The sequence below is a fragment of the Vicugna pacos genome, unplaced genomic scaffold, assembly GCF_048564905.1.
Source record: "Vicugna pacos unplaced genomic scaffold, VicPac4 scaffold_65, whole genome shotgun sequence".
NCBI classification, from domain to species: Eukaryota; Metazoa; Chordata; class Mammalia; order Artiodactyla; family Camelidae; genus Vicugna; species Vicugna pacos.
The window spans coordinates 328,616-351,507 of NW_027328746.1; the positions used below are offsets into that span (position 1 = coordinate 328,616).

Genomic DNA, 22,892 nt, shown 5'->3' on the forward strand with positions numbered 1-22,892 from the left:
TTGGCCCACTTATCCGTTATTAAGAACCAAAAATAAAAAAATTGTTCATGTTTCTTACTAAAATTATTTATGAGGTGGAAAAAGAAATTGTAATAGAAAAGAACAAATTTGACTCCATGTTAGAAGTGTTCCTTGGGCTTTAACCGTGTGCCCTGTTTTCTAGGCTCAGACTTGCTAGCTCTGCACCTTTTGTAAAAGAAAGTTGCCTTTAGCCTGAAATATCCAGGAGAGCCTATTCTCTGGGCTCTGATCTTTAAGACTGTTAGCTCTTCTGCACTTAAATAGGGATGAGAAGTTGTAAAACAGAGAATAAACTTTGTGTTTTTTTTGGAGGTTTTTCAGGGGCACCATGATTTGATCCACATGGACAGCTGCAAGAACAAAGGATTCCAAGGACAAACAATTCGTACAGCAAGAAGTTTGCAACAACCAACCACACCACCGCCTCTTTTTAGTATAAAAGGAGCCGGAATTCTGACTTGGGGAAGAGGGTTCCCCAGGATATCAGTATGCCATCTTCTGGGTCTGCCAGCTTTTCAAATAAAGTCACTATTCCTTGCTCCAACAGCTCATCTCCCGATTTATTGGCCTGTCATGCAGTAAGCAGAACGAGATGGGACTTGATAACAAAATGACTGTATTGGAGGTAGTATGTCTCCACTGTTTCCTCATTTCCATTATGTCACAACCTATCAATTTTATTTGCTGTTTAACAACAGAACCAAAAAACCTATCTTGGGAATTGATTCCATGGAAATAAAATTATTTCTACTCTTTCAAAACTGTTTTTCTTTTCTATTTTTTTGTTTTGCTTATTGAAAAAAATCAAATCATTTTATTTCACGTATTTTTGTTATAGCTACATATATTAAATACTACAAAGATATTTAAATTGCAATAAAAATTGCTCATATATTAGTATAAAGATTTATAAACAATCAATGCGGATTAGGAAAGGAATGGCTATTTACTAAAAATCCACTGCACATCCAGTCTTTTACAAGCATATCCTGTAATATAAGCTCTATGATCCAGGGGTCCCCCACCCCTATTCTCACTGCCGAGTTCCTTAGTAATCAACTACCAAGGCACCACCATTGAACCACACGATCAGTATTTTAGGTATAAATGAGGGAATTAGCTCATTCAATTCTATAACAAAAACATTAAAATAAATACTGAACCTATTTACATATAAAGAAAATTGGACACAAATAAGTGCAGTTTCTTCCCCAAGGTCACAAAGCTAGTAACTGGTAAAGGCAAGATTTGAAAGCGTCTGCCTGATTCTAAAAACTAAGGTGGAAATCCCATTCGACTGTGGAGGGTCCAGTAGCACAGCCTAACACCCTATCATTGTTCAAATATAGCCTTAGACAGCCTGAGACAGCACCCCATTCCTATGGAAATCGAGGGCAAGTGATAACAGTAAGGATTTTATATCCGGTAGTTTCTTAGGTCTCATTTATATAAAGTGTCAGCAGGTCAGCAGAAAAACTCTGAGAAATATGAGTGGATCCAGAGCTTTTTGCTGATTAGAAACTCAGTCTATAAGGACAGAGTGACCTTCCCATGAGAGGCCACATGGATATAAACTAAAGGCAGCTGAGCAATGAAAACTAGCAAGACCCTGGAACCCAAGCAAGAAGGATCCCTGCCATCCCACAACCATTTGCCTCTTCATCTGCTTGGACACGATGGCAGAAGACCCAGGTCTTTGTCCAAGTTACACTTTAATGGATTCTCACCCATAAAAAGTTATGACTCTGCTGTCTCAAGCCCATTCCAACTCAAATATGATGACACCAATATCTCAGCAAAATGTCTATGTCTTCACTTACTGTGTTCTATTAGGAGAATATGTCTATGGCCACAAAGCAGAAATCCAATTGAAAACACCATGCACGAAGCCGGGTGAATGTCTACATAAGAGACTTTGTTCTCACGCTCACTGAATGAAAACTCAGAAAAAGTGGTCCTCCTCCCTCAGCAAGTGGGAGGTACCCTGATTGTGTGTGTGTGTGCGTGTGTGTGCGTGCACGCGTGTGTGTGTAAATCAAATACAATGAATTCTGGGATGTGTAAAGATTTTTTTTATGTTAGTATCATTTCATGAGGATGAGAAAACCTTTAAAGTGATTTGAATCTAGTGTTCTCAGAGAGTCTCAGGCTCTTTTGGTGGAGGAGGGGAAAGGAGAAAGGAAAGGAGGAAAGAAGTAAATGAAGCTAAGGAGTAAGAATACTGCTAGGGATAGGCAAGACATTAATTTTGTTCCTTCTTGCATCACACACAAATTAGGGACTGGCTTTCTCCCATGCCTTGTCAAGCACTGAGTTGCAGAAGAAGAGGCGACAGCCCATTTCTCACTGAGCTTGTGACTGTACGTGGCATGTTACAGACACAAATCATTTACCCTGATCAAACACTCTAGCAGCAGGCCGTAATTCTCCTATTTTGAGAGACAAGAAAACAGGAGTTCAAAGAGGGTATATAACTTGGCAAAAGTCTGAGGACCAGTAAACAAGAGAGGATGAATTCAAACTCAGATCTGAATGCAGAGTCTGAACTTCCAACTCTCAGGACTGGAAAATCCTTAACGCATAGGCTACCCAGCTTCCCTGCAGTGTTCCTGGCACCAAGCATTTCCCATGGCACTGGTCTCCACTTCTCACAGACACAGTGCTGTGTCCAGCCAATGACCTCCATCGGACCTTGATCATCTACCTGCCACGCGCACCAGGCTTCTCCATAAAGGCAGGAAAGCTGGCTTTCAAGTGCATACAAAGCTATCCCTGGTCTTTCCTGGACTCTTCTGTGGCTTCTCCAGCCTAAAGGCAGCCATGAAACTGCTCACAGTTTGTACATGAACCACACTACCTCTCTCCATCTGTCTCCCCACGTGTACTACTTAGCTATGACCATTTTGATAATCTTGGAAACAAACTTTTAAAAACAGAAAAGAAAGCATTCTGGAACAAGTACTTAATAATTACAATTTTAAATGACAAGTTACAAAGTGAGTATTTACAAACCGAATCTGCCTTCCTAGGTGTCAGTTTAAACAGTTAAAAAATGTAATACCAAAAAATTCTCCCTTAAAAAATTAACAAAATCCTCAACAATAATCTTGAATAAACTCAAAATTAATGCCCATGTTCTACATGGAGAAAACTACAGGACTGTACTGAGGGGTAAATTAAGAGGAGTGAATGTATGGACATCAACATATTGCATGGAGGAAAGCAGTTTTGTAAAGACGTAAGTTCCCCTAAAGATAATTCAAAACTTACTAAAAAATCCCATGAAAACTCTTACCTGTTTTTTTTTTTTAACTTGAGCAAATTATTTTAGAATTCTTCAGGAATAATAAAGTCATAATACTAGCCAAAAAAATTTGGGATGGAAGAAAAGAATGAAAAAACATTGCACTGTCAGATATTAAATAAATTTTTACAATATGTAAGATATAGAGCTGGAATAAGAAAGAAAGATTTACAGAAATATACCATGAGCTCAAAAAGAGACTCTAGTGTTCATAAGTATTTTGTACACGTGGGATTTCAAATCAAAGAGCAAAGTATGAATTCAATAATTGTTCTGGGACAATCAGAGAATCCCCTGCAAAGAACAAATTCTATTCCTGTCATAAGGACCACAAGAAAAATTACAGATAGTGATGTAAATATTAGAAAGTACTAATAAGAGCCAATACAACCCTTTGCTCATATTACTTCAACTTCTCTTCACTAGAACAATTACCATTATCATCTCCATCTTAGAGATTTAAAAACCTGCAGAAGAGATTTGTACCATTATAAGAAAGTATTTCTAAGAATAATACCAAAGTTAAAACCCAAAAGGAAGACATTTAATACCTTAAGAATATGTTGGGCCACAACAAAAATAAACCTACTGAACAAAATGAAAGGCAAGAAATGACAAGAAAAAGCTCTGTGATACATGTTGATGAAGACAAGGGGTTAATGTTCATGACATACAAAGAGCTGTCACAAAGCAACAAGAAGCTCCCTCACTTAACTGTGTGCAACGGACAAAAGGGATCATTCACTTTTAAAAAGTCAGATGGCTAATGAGTGAAAAATACTGAATACCTCACTGGTCATCAAATGCAAGCTAAAACAATGAAAAAGCACTTTTGCTCATCATATTGGCAAATATTTATAAAAGATATTCTAGCTAGTATCCATCTGTGAGAGAACAAATTTTGAGCGACATTTTGGAGGACGACATGTCAATGGATATATAAACACTGAAAAACGTGTGTACACACAGACTCAACTCAGCTTCAAGGAATCGTTTCGTTTAGAAAAAAAATCAGTTCAAAAAGATGTATTCATCAGGGCATTTACACAGCACTTTTTACAATGCTGGGAAGAAAAGCTGAAGTGAAATCATATCCAGCGATATAGAACTGGTTACAGAAATTATTCTACATCTATTCATTCCCCACTGGAGAAGGAATTTCTAGAGTCTCTTGAAAGGAGCCTGTGATGAATGTAAATGTCACATCCAGGGACTAAATTTCAGGAAGCCTTAACTAAAGGAATACTCATACAAGATTACAGGAATGTTTGTACAAGAAGGATGCCAGTCAAACATCATTACTGACAGTGGAAAATGGAGAAAACTTAAGCGTCCACCATCAAGAAAATTATGCAGTAAATCACGGCGAGCTGTGGGCTCTGAGGGGGCTGGTGTTTCGGCATGGTCCAGGGCCTTGTCCACAGCACTCTCTCACCAAAGGTGTCCTTCCAAAAGAGACCACACCTGCACATCAGGAGACCCCTTCCACTGTATCTGAAAGGACCGGGTGAATCTGGAGTGGGAGGACGTCTATGATATACCCCTGAGTGAATAAAGTGAGCTGTAGAAAACATATAGTATGGCCTTAATTTTCAATAAAGCATATAAACACACACATATATATAGATTTCTCATATACGTGTATGTATGTACATATGTATGTATGTGTATATATATATGTCCTAGGCATAAAGGTCATGAAATATATACACATTGTCAACAGCTTTTACCTTCAGGAAATAAGGGGAAGGGAGGTAGGGGACTTTCGGTACCACCACGGTTCTCTTTTCAGTATTTCAGTAAAGTATACTTGGAATTTAAAAGTTTATTTTAGTCTGAAGTAAAATGGACGATGCCTCCACAAGACAGAATTCTATACTGGTCATTAAAAATCATGCCAGGGGAGATAGAATATTGCAGAAAAAATATAAAAAGCCGAATGGAAAATGGAGTTCTCCACACAGTAAACAGGCACAGAGTGCTCGCTGGTTTTTATGACAGAGGTGATACACACTGACGAAAAGGACAAAAATAGACGTTAAAGTGTTAATTATTATCTCCGAGTAGTGGGACCAGGATAGCCTCTCTTACACCTTTTTTCAGACTTATTATATTAAAAACACATTGTTTTTCATCTGAAAAAAAGCATTTTTAGATGTCTAGTACCACACATTGGAGAAAATACACGAGTACTTACAGAAACAAGTAACTAGGAGACACCGCAGTAGCGTCGCACAATGTGGAACGGGCGATCCTGAATAACACCGCGCAGTTACGTAAGGACCCACAAAGGGAGAGCACCTGCTGTAACAGGACGCGGTCCCCTTCTATTTGTCAGTTGTGTCTTCAGGGCTGAGGCAGTTCTGAGCACGGCCAGTGTCACTGCTGGTGTCTGGATGGATGCCACTGGAGGTAGGGGCACCTGCAAGCCGAGACGAAGAACAGAAATCATCCTCTGCTTTTTCTGTCTTGTTTCTTTGTTACTTTATAAGAGAGGCATAAATAAGATAAACTGTGAACCTTCCCTACTGAAATTTCAGAAATGAAACCGTTTTTAAAGTCTACACAGCTTATATTCTGCCTATAACTGTCTTTTAAAACAGCATCATATTTATTAAATGTTAATTAACTCAATTAACTCCCTGTTGAAGCCTTCTATTAAAGAACATGAAATGCACTACGTAAAAGCACCACGCCTGCAGTGACTACCTTAGCTGTCTTGACGGCAGTGCAGTCAGCACCCACCATCCCGTGGCCCTGAGCTCCTGATGCTGGTAAGAGCACACTGCCGCCTCAGATGGAGAGAAACTGTGAAAGCATTCTCTGAAATGTACAGCACTGACAAAACATAACTGAGAAATCACAGGCTCCTTTGAGGCTGTCATTTTCTGTTTCTGGCCAACCCCGGTCAATGAGCAGAACCACCCCATTCCTGAGCCATGGGACTCACGTGGGAAGCAGTTTTGGAGAAATTTCCAGATATAGAATGTAACCAACTATACATAGAACTCTGACAAAAGAAACGATGAAATACTCTGATTTTGGAAGACAGTCAAAATATTCTCCTAAGCCTTAGTAGCAGGAAAGACTGGGCTTCTCCTAAGCCACTTATTTATTTCACAGCCAGTGAGCATTTCCCATAAACTCTGTTACCCTGTGTCTGGTGGGAGCCTCGGGCACACTCTTGCTGTCCATCTTATAAATGACAGGGCAGAGGTGTGTGTCTCACATCTGCAACCCTCAAACAGGCTCGCCTCCTAGCCTCACTGTCTGAACTTGGCCCTATTTTCTCACCTGTTTATTTGGTATCTGTTCTTCTCTAAGCTGCCTGAAATGCTTCTTGGAACAAGTCAGAAGAACGAGTGGGCAGAGAAATGGACAGATGGACAGGTGAGAGATGGGCAGACAGACAGAGAGACTCCAAGAAAAGGGGAACAAAGAAAATTTCCTATGCAAAACCCTCTTCTAGTCTGGGAAGAAAACCACCATGGAGAAGTGTGAAGAGGCAGGTAGCTTAGGACTGTTTCTTGGATTCCATGAAATGTCACACCAAGAGACGAGAGGGTAGAAATATAAATAATAAAAGAAAAAAGCATGCATGCTTGAAAAATATATCTACAATATGTACTTACTAAAGAATACATTCAAATAAGCAGGGCCAAATAACACAATCCTTGGGTATTTACAGAAGTGGGAATCCCACCTCCAAACCACAAGGCATCCCTTTGGAGCACTGAGAGTCTACACGGGGCGGTCATAAAGCCGTCTCCGCAAATCCATTCTATCCTGCACTTATGAGGAAAGAGCAGCTGTGATCGGGCTGCCCACGCGCATCATTTACACCCCTCAGCACCTCTACGGGGGAGGGACGCCTAGCGAGCCCCGTCTCTGCAGGACAGAAAACAAGTCCGGGAGAGGCTAAGCCGACCTACCAGTTCTCCAACTCACAGGGCTGGTCACTCCAGAGCAGGACTCGAACTCGGACCCATGTTTGTAACCACAGTACTACCGTGATTTATGTGCTTTTTGTGTGTATAATTCATTTGTTTCCGGCATGAAAGGATATTTAATTAATGTTCGGTTGTCTTGTCTATCTCATTAGCTCACAATCAATCTTTATACTGTTCAATTGTACTCTTTTCCCCTGGACAAAGGAATGGAAAGAGCAGGGGTCAGAATGAGGAGGGGCTCCATTCTTTATCTGGTACCTCATCTCATCCAAGTCCCCAACGAGGGAGAAGGAGCAAATGTTCTCTTCATCTTTTAAAGAGAGGGCTCCACTGAGGGTGACTTTCTCAATTCCAAAACCAAGGCTGGGGGCAGGGCACATGCAGCAACAAGAGCAGTATCACCTGTAGGAAGGCGAAAAGAGCTCACGGGAGGGCTCCGGTGGTGTGACTCATTTAATTTCAATCGATAAAAAATACCACAGTCTAAAAATACTGGCATGCAATGGATTTGCTCTTTCTTGATATCTAGCAAGTTTCCACAGCCCCCATGTAACATTATCATGTACCAGTGAAAGGAAGAGTCTACAGACAGGGAAAATCAATGCCACAGGCAGGCTGAAAACCAGGCTGGAGGAAAGGAAGAGAAAGGGCATAGTTAAGAAGAGGGGAAAGGCTGAGAAAAAGACATCATCACAAGGACTCTCAAGCATCATCCAACAATCATATAATCATTCATTCAAGAGAGAGTTACTGAGGTCTTATTTTGTGGAAGATTTTACAGAGGGCAAAGCAAGAGCACAGCGTCCATGGTGGCAGCAAGTGGCGGGGCTCAAATACACTTCTGATCCCGGTACCTTGCACACTTGTCCTCAGTATAAAGGCAAAGAAAAAAAAGTAAAATAACACTCTGTAAAATCAACGCATTGCTGAAAAAAATTAAAGAAGACCTAAATACCTGGACAGACACACCACGCACATTCCTGGATCAGAAGACAGCGCTCTTGAAATGGCAGTGCTCCCCAGAGCGATCCATACATTCAACGTGGTCTCGATCACAATCCCAGCAGGCTCCTCTGCAGAAACTGACAGCTTGCTGCTACAATTCATATGGGAATTCGAGGGTCTAAGTGACAAAAACATACTTGAAGAAGAAGAACAACATGAGAGGACCTGTAATTCTCAATATCAAACCTTACAACTGTATCTCCAGGTGAGGTTAGAGGCCATCTTTAAGTTATTATTGTTTTTATCCTTATTTTCCAAATTCTCTACAATGAATATAACTGTTACAATATGAAAACTAAAAAGTAACGTACCTTTTAAAACATGCACACCGATTCATTCATTGGGAAAAAAATATTTTAACTATAAAGAGTTAAACAAATATCTAGTGAGAAAGGACTACTTAAAAAAAAGTGCGTTTAAATTTTTCATAAATTGAAAACTGAAAAGCACAAACACATCAAGTTTCTAGGGAGACCGATGCAACATATTAATAGTTATTTCCATAATTCTAATTTAACAATGAAAACTCAAGAAAGGGAAAACTGTGATTGACAGCCAACTGCAAACACATGGAGAGCAAAGGCCTAGAAATCACAGTTCCTTTAACTCTGCTACTGACTCAATAGGAGAGGAAATTCCTCACTGAGGGGACAGTGGAATCCCATGCATAAGAGAGGATACACTGTACAAACTGCACTAGAATCGGGGGTGATTTTCTTAGAAGAATTCTAAAGTTACAACATTGCTGAAAAAGTATAAAAACACTGACAGACAGATTAAAACACACAGTCATATATATTATATAGAAACATATGAAGTCTGCTCCCATGTTGCATAGAAATACAAACATATTTGTTCATTTATGGGCACTGATTACTTTATCCCAGGTAGAATATTTCAACTAAAACAAATAATCAATAATACACTCTTCTTGTCAAATTTAGTTGATAAGTTACTCTGCTATGTAACCATAATGTGTATAAGATAGATCTAAAGTTAGTGAAAAAGAGCTTTGTGTGGTTTCTTGAACTCTTCTCAAAATTCCAAGCTTAATTTTAAAATAGAACTGAGCAGTATTTCTATATGCTCTTTTCCCTCGTGAAATGAACAACACAGTCTGTTGTCCAAATACTGTCCTTACAATGATTCACGAGCACCGTATCCTAACAAAACTGCTGGACAGCAAGGCACTATCCAGACACTGTGACCAAACAAATGAAACACAAAGAAGACAGTGACCATATTCTGGAGGGCTTATAATCTGTGTCAACATCGGGGTTTTTATTTGATTGGTTTGATTGGGTAGCAAAATGAAATCAATCAGGTACTTTCTTCTTTGAGCATTCTGTAAGTCATGACTGTTTTTAGTGTCATGAGCAGGAGAGACTTAAGCATGAATTGATTGGGTCAACTAGCAACAATCATCACTCGAGGGTGAGTAATAAAGAAGTTAACTGATAGCAATGCTTCTGCCTACATGAGACCTAAAATAAAGCTACACTGACCTCTGCAAGGAAAATGAGGTGATGCGGTCCCCAATGAGAAAACAAACTAACAAGAAATCAAAAAAGGAAAGACTTTTTCATTAACGATTCCAGGAAGGAGTGGAGCATGGAGGGGAAGAGCACAGATGCTCGGGACAAACATGAGGGTCTGAACTCCCACAACACTGGGTAGCTGTAACACTGATATGTCAGTGAAATTTTCTGCATCTCAGTCTCCTATCCACAGACTGGGAAGAACAACAGCACCCATCTCCTAGAACGGTCCTAAGAATTAAGTTATTTTATATATAAAAGTTTAAATAAAATACCTCGGATTTTAAATATTACCCCAAAAGCACAAGGAACAAAGAAAACAGAGATAAATTGGAGTTCATGAAAATTTAAAACTTTGCTTCAAAGGACACCATACAGAAAGTGAAAAAAAACACACAGGAGAAAATTTTTTCAAATCATTTATCTGATTAGGAATTTGTATCTCCAAATAAGAAAAAAACTCCTACAACTCAACAATAGAAAGGCAACTCAATTAAAAAGTGAATAATGGATCTGAAAAGGTATTTTTCAAGGAAAATATACAAATGGCCAATAAGCACAATCAAACGATGTTCAATATCTTTAGCTTTAAGGGAAATAAAGTCAAAACCACTAGGAGAAACCGCTTCACACTCACTACAATAGGTTATAATTAAAAAAGTGTAACAAGCAGTAATGAAGACACAGACTAATTGGAGCTCGCAGCCCTTGCTGGTGAGGACGTAACACAGCGTGGCCACTTTGGAAAACAGCCTGGCAGGGCCTCAGAGAGTGAAATGTTTGGTTTCTGGATGACCCAGCAATTCTGCTCTCTGGGCACACACATAAGAGAACTGAAAAGAAATGTCCACATAAAAACTCCTACAGGAATATTCACGGCGCCATTATTCATTACAGCCAAAAAGCAGAAACAAAAAAAATGCCTATCACCTGATGAATGGGTAAACAGTGGGTCCCAGCCATACAGTGGAATATAATTCAGCAATGGCAAAGCATAGAGTACTGACCCAGGCCGCAACATGGACAAAAATTGAAAACGTTACTCAGTGTGAAAGAAGTCAGTCACAATAGACGGTTCCATTTACTTGAAATGACTGGGTTTACATGAAATGTCCAACACAGGCAAATCCACAGAGAGAGAAGAGTGGCTCCTTGGGGCTGGGGGAGGATGGGGAAAATGGGAAAGACTGCTTATGCGTACGGGGCTTCCTGTTGGGGGGATGAAAATGTTCTAAGATTCACTGGGATGCACAATTCTCGGCATAGGGTAAAAACCGCTGTATATGTTAATGGGTGAATTGTATTAAAACTGTTAAGAACAAAAGCCACCTCGGGCCAGTACCTTCCCATAGTAAATGCAAATTGCGAGCTTTTATTACAGGAAGAAAAACTGCCCTCAGCATGAAAGCAGGAGATCAGCAAATGTGAGTTAACCGAAATTGGATAAGAGCATTTCACTTGAAACAGTTGCTGAGTGTACATGAAATATTCACAAATAGGAAAATCAGTTTGACATCACGAAGAAGCATTCTGCTTCAAATGATGATCAAGGATTCGGCAAGCCCAGCTGCTAGAAATGACCAGAGAAGAAACCTGGTTCTTCAAACAAGCACCAGAGCCAACAAGGAAATGGTGGTGAGGAAAGCAGGTGGCCGAAAATCTGGAACAGTTTGCTACAAGTAATTACTCCACTGAAAATTCAAAAGTAAAATGAAAATGATGCAATGCTGTGTTGACCTCGCATGAATGGGCTTCCTCCGGTGCTCCACAGTTCTGTTATCCCGAATGAGAGACTCAGGAGTATCAGCATGGCTCCTGGGAGCCCCAAGTGACTGCCCACCAGCACGCTGACCACCATCACATCTGCCAGGGTTGAATTGTAGAGAAGAGACCAACTTCTGAAAGGCACAGGAAATGTTGACAAGGGAAGAAAAGGCTGTGGTCAGTCCTGGGATAGAGGCCCTGTGAGCAGAGGCCAGAAGGCTGCAGGTGAACCACAAGGAAGCAGATCTCAATTATGTTCTCTCTCTCCCTCCGGTAGGAGAGATAAAACTGCATCCTTCTCACCTGGAACTCTGAGTTCTGGCTGGCAGAAATCTTACCGACACGGAATGATTATTCAAGACAGTGGAAAAAGTCCAGAAATCGATAGGGAGTAGGGAGCCTACTCCACGAGCCTCTCAAATTCTCCCATATTTATTGTGTTTAATCAAAGAAAATAGTCATTAACAGTTGTGTGATAGTAAGCAGGAACTTGGGCAAAGTCTGTATGAGACAGAGATTGTAGAATCCACCAGGAGTGCATAGTCTTAGTGTATCTTTAGGGAAGTCATGGGGTGAGAGGAACAAAATACATTCTTTAGATATGTGAATTACAAAGCAGACAACCAGACCAGCCAGGTCCTTGTTGTGGGGGTAACAGACTATCTAACAGCACACAAGCCCAGCTTTTATAGCTGAGGTCCTGGGTTCTTGCTTTGCAATGAGCAGAGTGCTATCTAAAACCTCAACTATGCAAGCAAAGCATTGTCTCTGCTCTTTAAGGCAAGGAGACAGGAGTGAGGATGCACAGGCCCCTGCTTGCAAAGCAGTTACTAAGCATATTTTTTCTTCTTAAAGTTGACAGGCGGCTGGGGTCTGTTACAATTTGTTAACCCAATCAAGGGCTCCCAAATGGAACCATTATGGAGAACACCCTGGGATGACAAATCCTGGTTTTGGGTCATTTCCTGCCAGCTTCAGCCACTCTAGCAGGGTCTAGGCACATCCCTGAATAACGATCCCACAGAACCACCCACATTCTTAACTCCTGGTGTGAAACTTAATTTTAGCTCTACACAATTTAAGTAGAAATGTTTCAGAAATAAAAGATATTATATAATTTTTATAGCTCATCATAGGACTGATTTTTCTTATTGCTCTAAGCTGCTGCTACTTGGTAAAGCACCTAACTCTGCAGGTGAATTCAATACTTTCCATTGTGCATAACTAGCCAGTTTGGTCTCGCTAACTTCTATTGGTCAAATACCGATACACTTAATTGATTTCATTTTCATCAATTTCAACCGGGAGGAGAGGGAGTGTCACTCTTTTCCTCAGCCCACCCTCAATTCTTTTATCATCAGCAACTCAGGCCTCCTGAAAACAAGACAAAGCATTTGTTTCCCTTCTTCTACACTTTCCACAAACCCAACAGAAAACATCAGCCTGAAGATAGAATTCAACACAAATGTTAAAACAAAAATCTATAAACCTGAAGTATTTCCATCTCCGAATCATGATACACAATGACATGAGAATAAGTGTGTCAGGCACAAAGCATGCGTGAGCCTAACCACCTGATACATATTCTTCAAAGGAAGGAAGGTTTTCGTATGTTTTATTATCACTCTTTGTCATTGTTTCTGATTAAGCCAAAAAATAGTTTATGAAATAATTTAGCACTGCAATAACAGATTTTTGTTGTATCAATTACAGAAGACATTCAGAGGGGATGGGAAAACCCACCTCTGTAAAAAATGCAAAATATCTTCCCCTGTTAAGAACACGTATACAAAATGCAACAGAGAATTCAAATTCTTGTGGAGAGGAGCAAAAGCCACAGAACCAAAGCAAAGTAATACTATGAGTGAATTCAAAATTCACTGGACAAACATGCTCAATGCATTCAATGAATTTTAAAGCACACTGCAAAACATTCACTTAATGATCTGCAGGCTAGAGGAACAATTTCACTCTTTAACAGACAGCAGAAACCAATAGGGTGCCCCACCAAACTACGACCAAAGAACAATCAGGTTTTTAAAAGTTCTGACAAATCAACATGTTCTAAAGATCAAAATCCAAAAATTTTAAACATTCATAATGTTTCACCATAATGTTCACCACAATGAAACAAGCACTTAAAAAAACAAAAAACCCAAAGAAACTAAGCACATAGATCATGTACCTGGATCAATGAGCACTTCATGTACCACTGGAAGAAAGAACAGGCTATAGCCTTTTACTTGAAAAATAAAACTACTTTCAAAGATAAATGCTAACACACATTTCATCATTCATGTTGTCTTGAAAAACCTGAGGCCCTTGTATCTGATTAGAAAAGCAATTCTGAGTAACAGTATGTTACATTTCAGTGCCAGTTTGCTTTAGAAGAAAAGAGAAAAGAAAAGCTACTGTTTCTCATATCCTGCATAAAGTGTGAAGTGCCTCCTTGCCTCTTTCTCCTCCCGTTTTCTAAGCTCATGCTCCACAACACTTCAGAAACAAGTATGAGAACCACTTATTCCCACCAATATGCCAAATGACAAAAGAAAATCAATTTATTTTTGTAAATATATGCCTATACCTTGAACTGGAGGAGAAAGGTATCAAAGTCTATATGGAAATTATTTCTACCTTCCTGAAATCACACACACAAACGTTCACACAGACACAGACACATACCCCCTGGATTACTGGGCACTTCAAAAGCTTAAGACTTACAACTTCTAGAAGATAACTTTGTAGTTAGTTTAAAATACAAAACTGTCAGCTTTTGAAAGCCTTGATCATCTGCTAAACCATCCAAATATCAAAGAGACCCAATTAGCCTTTTCTGTAGAATGTAATTTCCCATGATGGCAAAACAGACCCTAAGAAGTTCTGGATCCAAGTCTTGTGTTTATCACTAGCTACGATCGTTTTTAAGCACATTAACAGATTCAGAAATGTATGTCCCAACAACATTTATTCTTATTGAAATAGTATACGTGTTCAATTGCCTATACAGAGACTAGGTCCCATGATGGTGTTTAAGAGCTCTTTTGTGTATTGCAATGTGTATTTTTAAGTGCAGACAAGGAGAGTGGCTATTACTCAGTTGTAGAGCACCTGTTTAGCATGCACAATGTCCTGGCTTCAGTCCCCAGTACTTCCAAAAAATAAATAAAAATAAGGGCATATTTAAAAATAAGAATAAAGTTATAAAAAATACAGACTAAAAACCACTGCAATGTAAAAGCCACAATTACAATAAAAAAACAAGTGTTTCTATCAAATATTGACTATATGCCAATCACAGAGACAACCAGAAATCACACCTGATAACCATCACGTGTGATTCTCAGCAACCCTACTAAGTAGACATGGATGAGAAACCCGGCCCTGCGGATGAGGAGACGGGGCTCGGAGTAGCCGGGGACGCTGACCGTCCTGCTCCCCGGGACACCGCGTCAGCCCAGGGCAAGCGCTGACGGAGCTGCACAGAGGGGACTCCCAGCTGCATGGAACCTTGGGGCACTGGGGAGTCCCAGAAAACACTAAAAATTGTTCAGTGAAAAACCAGCTCAAATATATTACACTGTGCCACATCCTTTAAACAGGGAACATGACTGAGACCGTTTTGATGCCTCCGTGTCCTTTCTGTCATCATCAGTTACTTGCCCGCTCAGCGCAACCAGTGATTAACTGGACCCCATATGAACTGCACTCAGATGGAAGAGCTTTTAAAGTTGTTTTATGAAGTTTGTAGGACTCTGTCTATGCCTCACACAGGTGGTCATCCATCATTTCTCACCGGTGTGGATGTACCACCTGAAATCACTCCTTTCTGCTTTTTAAAGTCCCTTCATCTACTCCAGACTTTTCAACAGCAAAGAAGAAGCTCAACCACACACAGTGGACAGCTTCTCACCAAATGGACTTGAACAGCCCATCAGACTTCCTGGAAGCCCTTTTCTTCTATTAAACCCACTATCAGGTACTTCATCATTTCCTGATTAGTGGACTTGGCCTCTGACTGGCCTACTCAGAGAGCTCCCAGCCTCACATCCGGGTGTGGGATAGGACCCTGCTGTTGGGGGAAATCAGTGCGGAAGGCGGACATACTCCAGTCAGGACTGCATGGGTAGAAGTGCCACAACGTGCTCAAAAATTATGCAGTCAGCACCCCTGGGCTCCCATGGACTGGTTTCACATTAACCAAACTCATGAGACACTGATGCAAGAAAACCAGAAACTTAACTTATTAATGTAACAGAAGATGTGAAACTATGAACCAGGCTGCAATATCAGAGCTCAACCATGAGTACATTTTCTCCTCAACGGCCTAATCACGGGCAGGCAGTCACATGGCAAGCATGGACAGAAGCAGAGCAGGAAGGGTTTCTAGATTAACTCAATGGACTAAATTTCTGTTATACGAAAAGTTCTACTGCCTGGAAAACAATTAACGCTTATCACGGTGCACTCTTCGTGGACAGTGGCCGATACTCGACTGTGAGCACCTGTGTAACTCTCCTTTCTCTGTCTTTCTGGGCTAAATGATGCACAGAGGTACAGAGATCAAGGCATCCAGGTACATCTAAACAACCAAAGCTCATCTCTGTGAGCCTCAAAACCAGACAGCCAGGGTTAAAATACCAGCTCTGCCACTTACTAGTTTTCTGACTTTGGCCAAATTACTTACCCTCTGTGTGCCTCAATTTCCACACTGTAAAACTGGGATAACAATCAAACCTTCCTTACTCGCTTGTTGAGAAGATTGAAGGATTCATTTCTGTAAAACTCTCAGAAAAGAATGCAGCACATTTTTGGTGCTCAACAAACGTCAACTTAATATTAAAGTGGTTTACAAGTCTCCCTTCTAATCATCTTCTGTGTTTCCTGGCTAGACTAAGTCCCAAAGGAAATCCTTATTTCTCCTTTTATAAACTCTTGGGGAGCAGCCTTCTGTTCCATCCCACCACCAGTTTAAACTGAATTAGGGGATGCCTCCTCCCCACTCCTCTGGGCCATGGAGAGTGCTTCTCCCTTCACAACCCTGACCCCTGGCCCACAGCTAGCCCTCGTCACACTAACAGAGTGAGTTGTGATTCCGGGGAGACAAGCAAGGCATATGAAACCCTTACTTTCCCTCCAGTGTTGGCCACCATTGGGAAGCAACCGGGATGCTCAGCTCCATGGCAGGACAGCCCTGTGCATGATGGGGCACATCCTCTCAAGGGAAGGCTCGCTGTGGCCCAGAGATACCTGCGACAGGGTGAGTCTCTACTTCTGGGACACAGAATCATGACACGCATTTTCCCAGAGCCCTGAAGTTCATGGAGAACGTGGCTTCATCAGTAACAAAGAACACATTTATCGCCTGCCTAGTCTTTTGTGTCATCTCTCAGTTGGCTGCTGGAGACAACATGTGTATAAGTATTGGATCCCCTTAAGCCCCAACATATATAAAGTAACAAAAAATTCTGTGGCTTAACGTTGGTTCAGGGCGACTGTGTAACAGTTCTAACTCTGCTAAATGCTAAATTATGGGTATAGGAACTATGGAACCTCCTCAAATATCTTTCATCATAAAACCAGCTTTTCTTATTTTCCTGTTTCTTTGTAATTGCCAAAGACCATAAATGATGGCTTCACAGAAAACAGCAGCTAAAGTTTAAGAGCCCTCTTGACATACACACTGTGGGAAACACTTTACATAATTTCTAATTCTCACAATTCTACAAAGCAGATACCAGCGTCCCCATCTCACAGACGAGGGAAAAACTCAGAACGAACTGACTCAGGCTCACGTGGCTCAGTGGCAGCACGTGCACGCAAACCCAATTCAAAACACTACACCCCTTCGTATATGTACCAAATCACCTCCCACCAATTAACAGACAGCGGCGGGGTCAATACTCAGGGAACTCAATACACTTTTCACCTTTAAGGTGTACCAGAGGCCACTTCTAGCTCTTTTTTAAAATCCTGGCTCACTGGTTTCTAACACTGGAAGCAAAGTCAGATTTTGCCACTGTTTGCACAGCAAGTCTGAAATGTTCACAGCGAGATGACAGAATAAAACTAAGATATAAGCAGAGTAATTTTTACACGTAGAGAGACACAATGGAAATTGTGCTATTCTGAAGCGTTAAGCAAAGATATCAAAATAAAATCACGTTGTTTAAGCCTTCTTTGACAAACAGGAAAATTAAGACTGTAAGAAGGTGCATCTGTGCCACCTATGGCTAAAAAGACCTTCCAGGTTGCCGGGAAAGATGCAACACAAAAATTGCCTGTAGGATCAGAAACGAGAATCAGGTAACTAAAAGCTTACGTACCACATACTACACTTTGATTCGGGGGAAGGGAGGGGTATAAAGTATTTAATCTGATATTGCTAATAGTCCTGAATATAAACAGAAGACATAGGCTCATGGAAACTCATCTTAAAAGAGGGAAGAATACAGTCCAGCCACTTCATTTTACAGGAGGGGAGACTGAGACCTGGGATCTGTCCTCCTGGCAATCCGCAGCAAATCTCTCCTAGGCCTCATGTCTTGCACTGTAGCAAAAACCAACAGATCTGTACTACGCCTACATTCATAAAAGTCACGTCTGTATTTTTCCAACAGCAGGTTATCTAAGTATCTTGCAAAATACTTCTCAAAGAGCCAGGATATCATACAAGTTTGTTGAAATACAAAAACATTTATTTACAAAATAAAACAGCATGAGCTTTATTCTCTCTATTAAAAAAGTGACACGTCAAATCAATGTTTTGATATTTTAAACCTGTTAAGAGTGCAGAAAAAAAAATCAAAATTTTCTTTAATCACAAAATAGAGAAGCTTACTCCCTGAAAATGATCAATGTGGACTTTCCTAAACTTAATGGATCTGTTCAGAGTCAGACGAATTTAAATGTCTGAGTGGATGGTTACACGGCAACATGAATTCTGAGTTGTAACAATACATATGCTGAGTAAATAACCTTCAAGGTCATCTGCTTAAGGCAATGTAACTAGTCCCTGTCTCACTGGAATGTTACAGATTTCATTAAAACTTCATACTGCACTAAAAAAAGAACCCTTGTTTCTTTAAACCATTTTCATATATATCATATATATACATATTGAATATGCATCAGAAATAAGCCACCCTCTTTAGTATTCAGAGTTGATCCTTCTAAACTATCTGTCATTGTGACAGCATATTTTTATTAAGCACCTCTTGGGTGCTTTGTATACAAGGCGTCTAACTCTCACAGTCAGACAAGGTAAACGATAGTACTCAAATTTCACAAATGACGAAATGTGCTTAAGCCATGAAAACAACTAACATATTCATCATCAGGAAAGAAAAGAGTAAGGATTTTACGTACAATAGTCTCTGACAATCTTTTCTTCCATACTAAGACTACATAAAACCAATTCAGTCTTTGTAAGTATTTCTGACAATAAGGGCCACTAGAGAAAAACAAGTAACATCATTAGCAATGGTTGGATTTTCAAAGCCCACTTCTCTTTTGCACTATAATTACTTTTAATGTTTTGCTGTTAGTGCTTACAGAGCACTAAATTTAAATACTAAATTTTTAAGTAACTACCTGAAAATAAAACATTTGTGAAAATGTACAATTTTAACTTATGCCACTCTGTCTCACTTTCTCACTGGTGTCTCTCCTTTCAAGGCCTCATCAGGCTGAGATCACAAAAATCGGTCATTTATGGGCTCAGAGGAGTTCGGGAAACAACTCAACGGGAGGATGATTAGAGGAGCAATTAAGAATGCATCCTGTGCAGCCAGGGTTCCAGCACCGAGCTACCCACCGCCAGCTGCGTGTGATTTGGGACAAGCTGGCCCATCTCTCAATCCCTCAGCTGCAAAAATGGAGACACTGATACCTACCCTCCAACACCTGCTATGAAGTAAAACTTGAGGAAGGTATTTTAGCCTTAGGTAGGTGACCACTTACAGTGAGTTTGGTCATTATGATGATGAGGATGGCTGTTAATAAATTAAGCTAGACCAAAAAGGAGAAATCACCATAAAGGAGAATCATTTTAAGTCAATGAGCATTTCCTTTTGGATGGATTGCAGAATATTCTATTGATTTTTTTATTAAACCAAGTTTTGTCCATTAATTATAGATTTACAGGTTCATGGACAAGTCTCCAGAAAAAGAATTAGAGGCCTCTAACCTCTGAATATTAAGAAAGTAAAGTTTAAAAAAAATCAGGGGGGAGATTATACCTCATTTGGGAGAGTATGTGCTTAGCATGCATGAGGCCCTCAGTTCAGTCCCCAATAACACCATTTTAAAACTTTTTTTTTAAGAAATGGAGAATTAAAGCAAAAAATGGAGGAATACAGAATTTTGTTAGAGACTCAACTCAGATTTAAGATGGGGAAAAAACATCTATTTCTGAGTGTGAAGGAAAAGCCCAGCTGGGCTAACATGCTAAGTCACAAATCTAAGTGTGATAAGTGTCAGTTTACTGATATAAGTTCTGCTGGGCTAACTTGTAAATCTAAAGTTTAGTGTCAGTTTACTGGGCTAACAAGCTAACTCGTAAATCCAAGCTCAACTAGCGTCAGTAACGTGATCTGTTCCAAATTGATAAGCTCCAGTGTACTGATTCCTTGCTTTATGTTGTTTCAACCTTATTGGCTAATAGCCCCATACTTGTAATTAACCCTATAAAACCTCATGTGCACGTCTTGGAGGTGCTCAGAGCTTCGGAGCAGAAGCCCCTCTGAGCCCACCGGCGTAATAAATCTGAGTACTCCAACCCTCCGAGTGGTGCTTGTTTCTTGGCTGGCCTGTCATTTCCGTAACAAGAGGAAATCTTGAGAACTATGTAAACTGGATCTGAGATGTCTAGTCTTTTAACATTATTCGCGAATTCATATTACCAAGTCTTAAAAAACTACCTGATAACCCACAGTGGTGATAGTGATCGTAACAGCTGCCAACGCGGATCGAGCTCCGGCTAGGGCTGCTGTTCTGACATCTCTGCCCCTGAGGCCTCACCAGGCTGAGAGCACTAAATCCGGTCATTCATGAGCATCTCGTGTAAGTCCTACATTTGTGCTTCTCACTCCCCCCTCACCAGCCCCTCTGAGGGAAGCACTGTTATCATCTCCCCCACCCGCAGATAAGGCCACTGAGGCACTGAGACTAAACCAGTTCCAAGTCACATCGACATTAAAGGACGTCTGTATTTCTGCTGTTTTGCTTTTGACAAAGGAATCTGAGATATCAATTCAAGGGAGGCTGTTGAATAATCAAGTCTGTCTGGTCTTCACCTCAAAGAGCAGATACTATAAATTCCTGATGTAGGATGAGGCTGCCGCCACAAACTGACTCAGCTTGGAATTAATATCCAAGATGATGCAGTGGATACACGTAAATATTCACGAGTGTCAACTCCGCTCACGGGTCTGGGCCTTTCACTGTATGAACGGGGGTGAAATCCCCACCCGTGTCAGGGAGGAAAGCGCGCATCTTCCATGTCTCACTCAGGCTTCACGGGCTGTTTCCCCCCACAGTCTGTGCTCAATGATTAAAAAGCTCTCAAGATTTTTACACTGTGCAAAACTGAAAGACATTTCTGCAGATGGAGCAATTTCTCAGGCATAAACCTATTTTGCCTACACTTAGCAAGGGGGAAAAAAGAAACATGACTCTGCAAAGTCTCTGATCCTCACCACTCACAGGAGTAGAAATGCCACAGCACAAGATGACACTTCACATTGCAGGGTGAGAAAAAGATAAAGCCGCCCCAACAACAGGCACTCCCAGAGACAGCACTCAGCAGTCTTCTGCACACTCACGGTTGTGCAGCCCTCACCACCATCTATTTCCAGAACACTCCATCATCCCAAAAGAACCCCCTGTCCACTAGTAGTCACTCCCCATCCCCCCTCCACCAAGACCCTTGCAACCAACACCTGCTCTCTACCTCTGCATGTGCCTATTCTGGGCATTTCAGATCACTGAAATCAACAATATGTGGCCGTTTCTGTCTGGTTCCTTTCACTTAAAATGCTGTTATCAAGGCTCGTCCATTTTGAAGTGGCATCAGCATCTCTCTCTGTTTTTTTTTTTTTTGAAAACGTTAAAGTTTATTAGAAGGTGGTAAGTACTATCAAAAAGAGTAGAGTGGAGCATAAGGGATTGGGTTTCAAAGGGAAAAGGGCGGGTTGAGCAGTCAGGGTGGACTTCCCAGAACAGGTGGCCTTTTTCATCTTCCCCTTTATTTTTTTTTCTTTTTTATTCACTCTTACGTCTGAATAATGTTCCACTACATGGAGATACTACATTCTGTTCATCCATTCAGCAGCTATGTATGGACGAAGTCCAGAAGAATGAATGTAAGAGGTGAGTAGCAGGGATGGCATTTAAGCAAAGGGCAAGATTTTCTTTAAAAAAAAAGCCAACAAACAGAGGCACAAGGAAATTCAGTGAGTTTCTGAGCAAAGTGAATGCTTGCTTCGGCAGGACTACCGTGCAGGGCTGGGGCGGATATTGGAAGGAATCACGGTGAGGAAGTAACCTGAGAAGACGCCCCACTGCAAGCAGCTCAGCCAGTTCTCCTCCCTCATCCTGTATTTTTAGAGCCATGTTTCTGTGTTTCTCTTACTTCAAGTAATAGCACTTTAACTACACATCTGATCATCTACATCAGACCACCTTACCTCCAAGCCACAGAAAATCATTCACTGACCGGAGCAGCTCCAGGACATAACAGTGATGGATCAGGGAGTCCTGCAGCATTCCAGCCTGCAGGCACAAACCCCACATGTGCCCCGTTGATGTCCAGAAAATAAAATGCATGGAAATTTCTCACTGCTGGTACACGACATCTGCCCCTAAATTGCCCCAAAATCTTGCTGGCAAAGCACTACTCAACCCTCTCACAACAAAACAAACAAACAAACAAACAAACAAACAAAACAGCTAAGAAGGCAAATATAGGCCCTTCCATTGAAAACCAGCAACCATCAATGTTAGTATCTCAGCTGGAATGCTCCTGACTTCAAAAACCACTGCGCAGTTACTTTTTAAACGTGAAAGGCACATATGAATTCCACGTAGATGATATTACAGAAGGATTTTTCTTTTCAAAATTTCCAGTTGCAACATTAGCACAAGAAAGTTTATGTTTCAGCTTTCAAAAAATCAATTATCTTTCACTTTCTTAATGTTGATCCTATTATTATTTTTTAAAGGGAGCTATGCTGCATATTATAAACCAACTCTTTGGCTTCTGTAATCAAGACCTTTATGACCTCACTATTTCAGAGCAAACTAATGATGCTT

The 22,892-nt window shown here is 40.7% G+C and overlaps 1 long non-coding RNA gene and 1 pseudogene across 1 annotated transcript in view; one reads left to right on the forward strand and one right to left on the reverse strand.

The window, feature by feature from the left end:
* The window catches only part of LOC140694596 (uncharacterized), a 490,643-nt gene that overhangs the window by 6,514 nt on the left and 461,237 nt on the right, over positions 1–22,892 (forward strand). The window lies entirely within an intron of this gene.
* Positions 5,522–22,892, reverse strand: part of LOC140694590 (melanocortin-2 receptor accessory protein 2-like) — a 44,767-nt pseudogene continuing 27,396 nt past the window's right edge.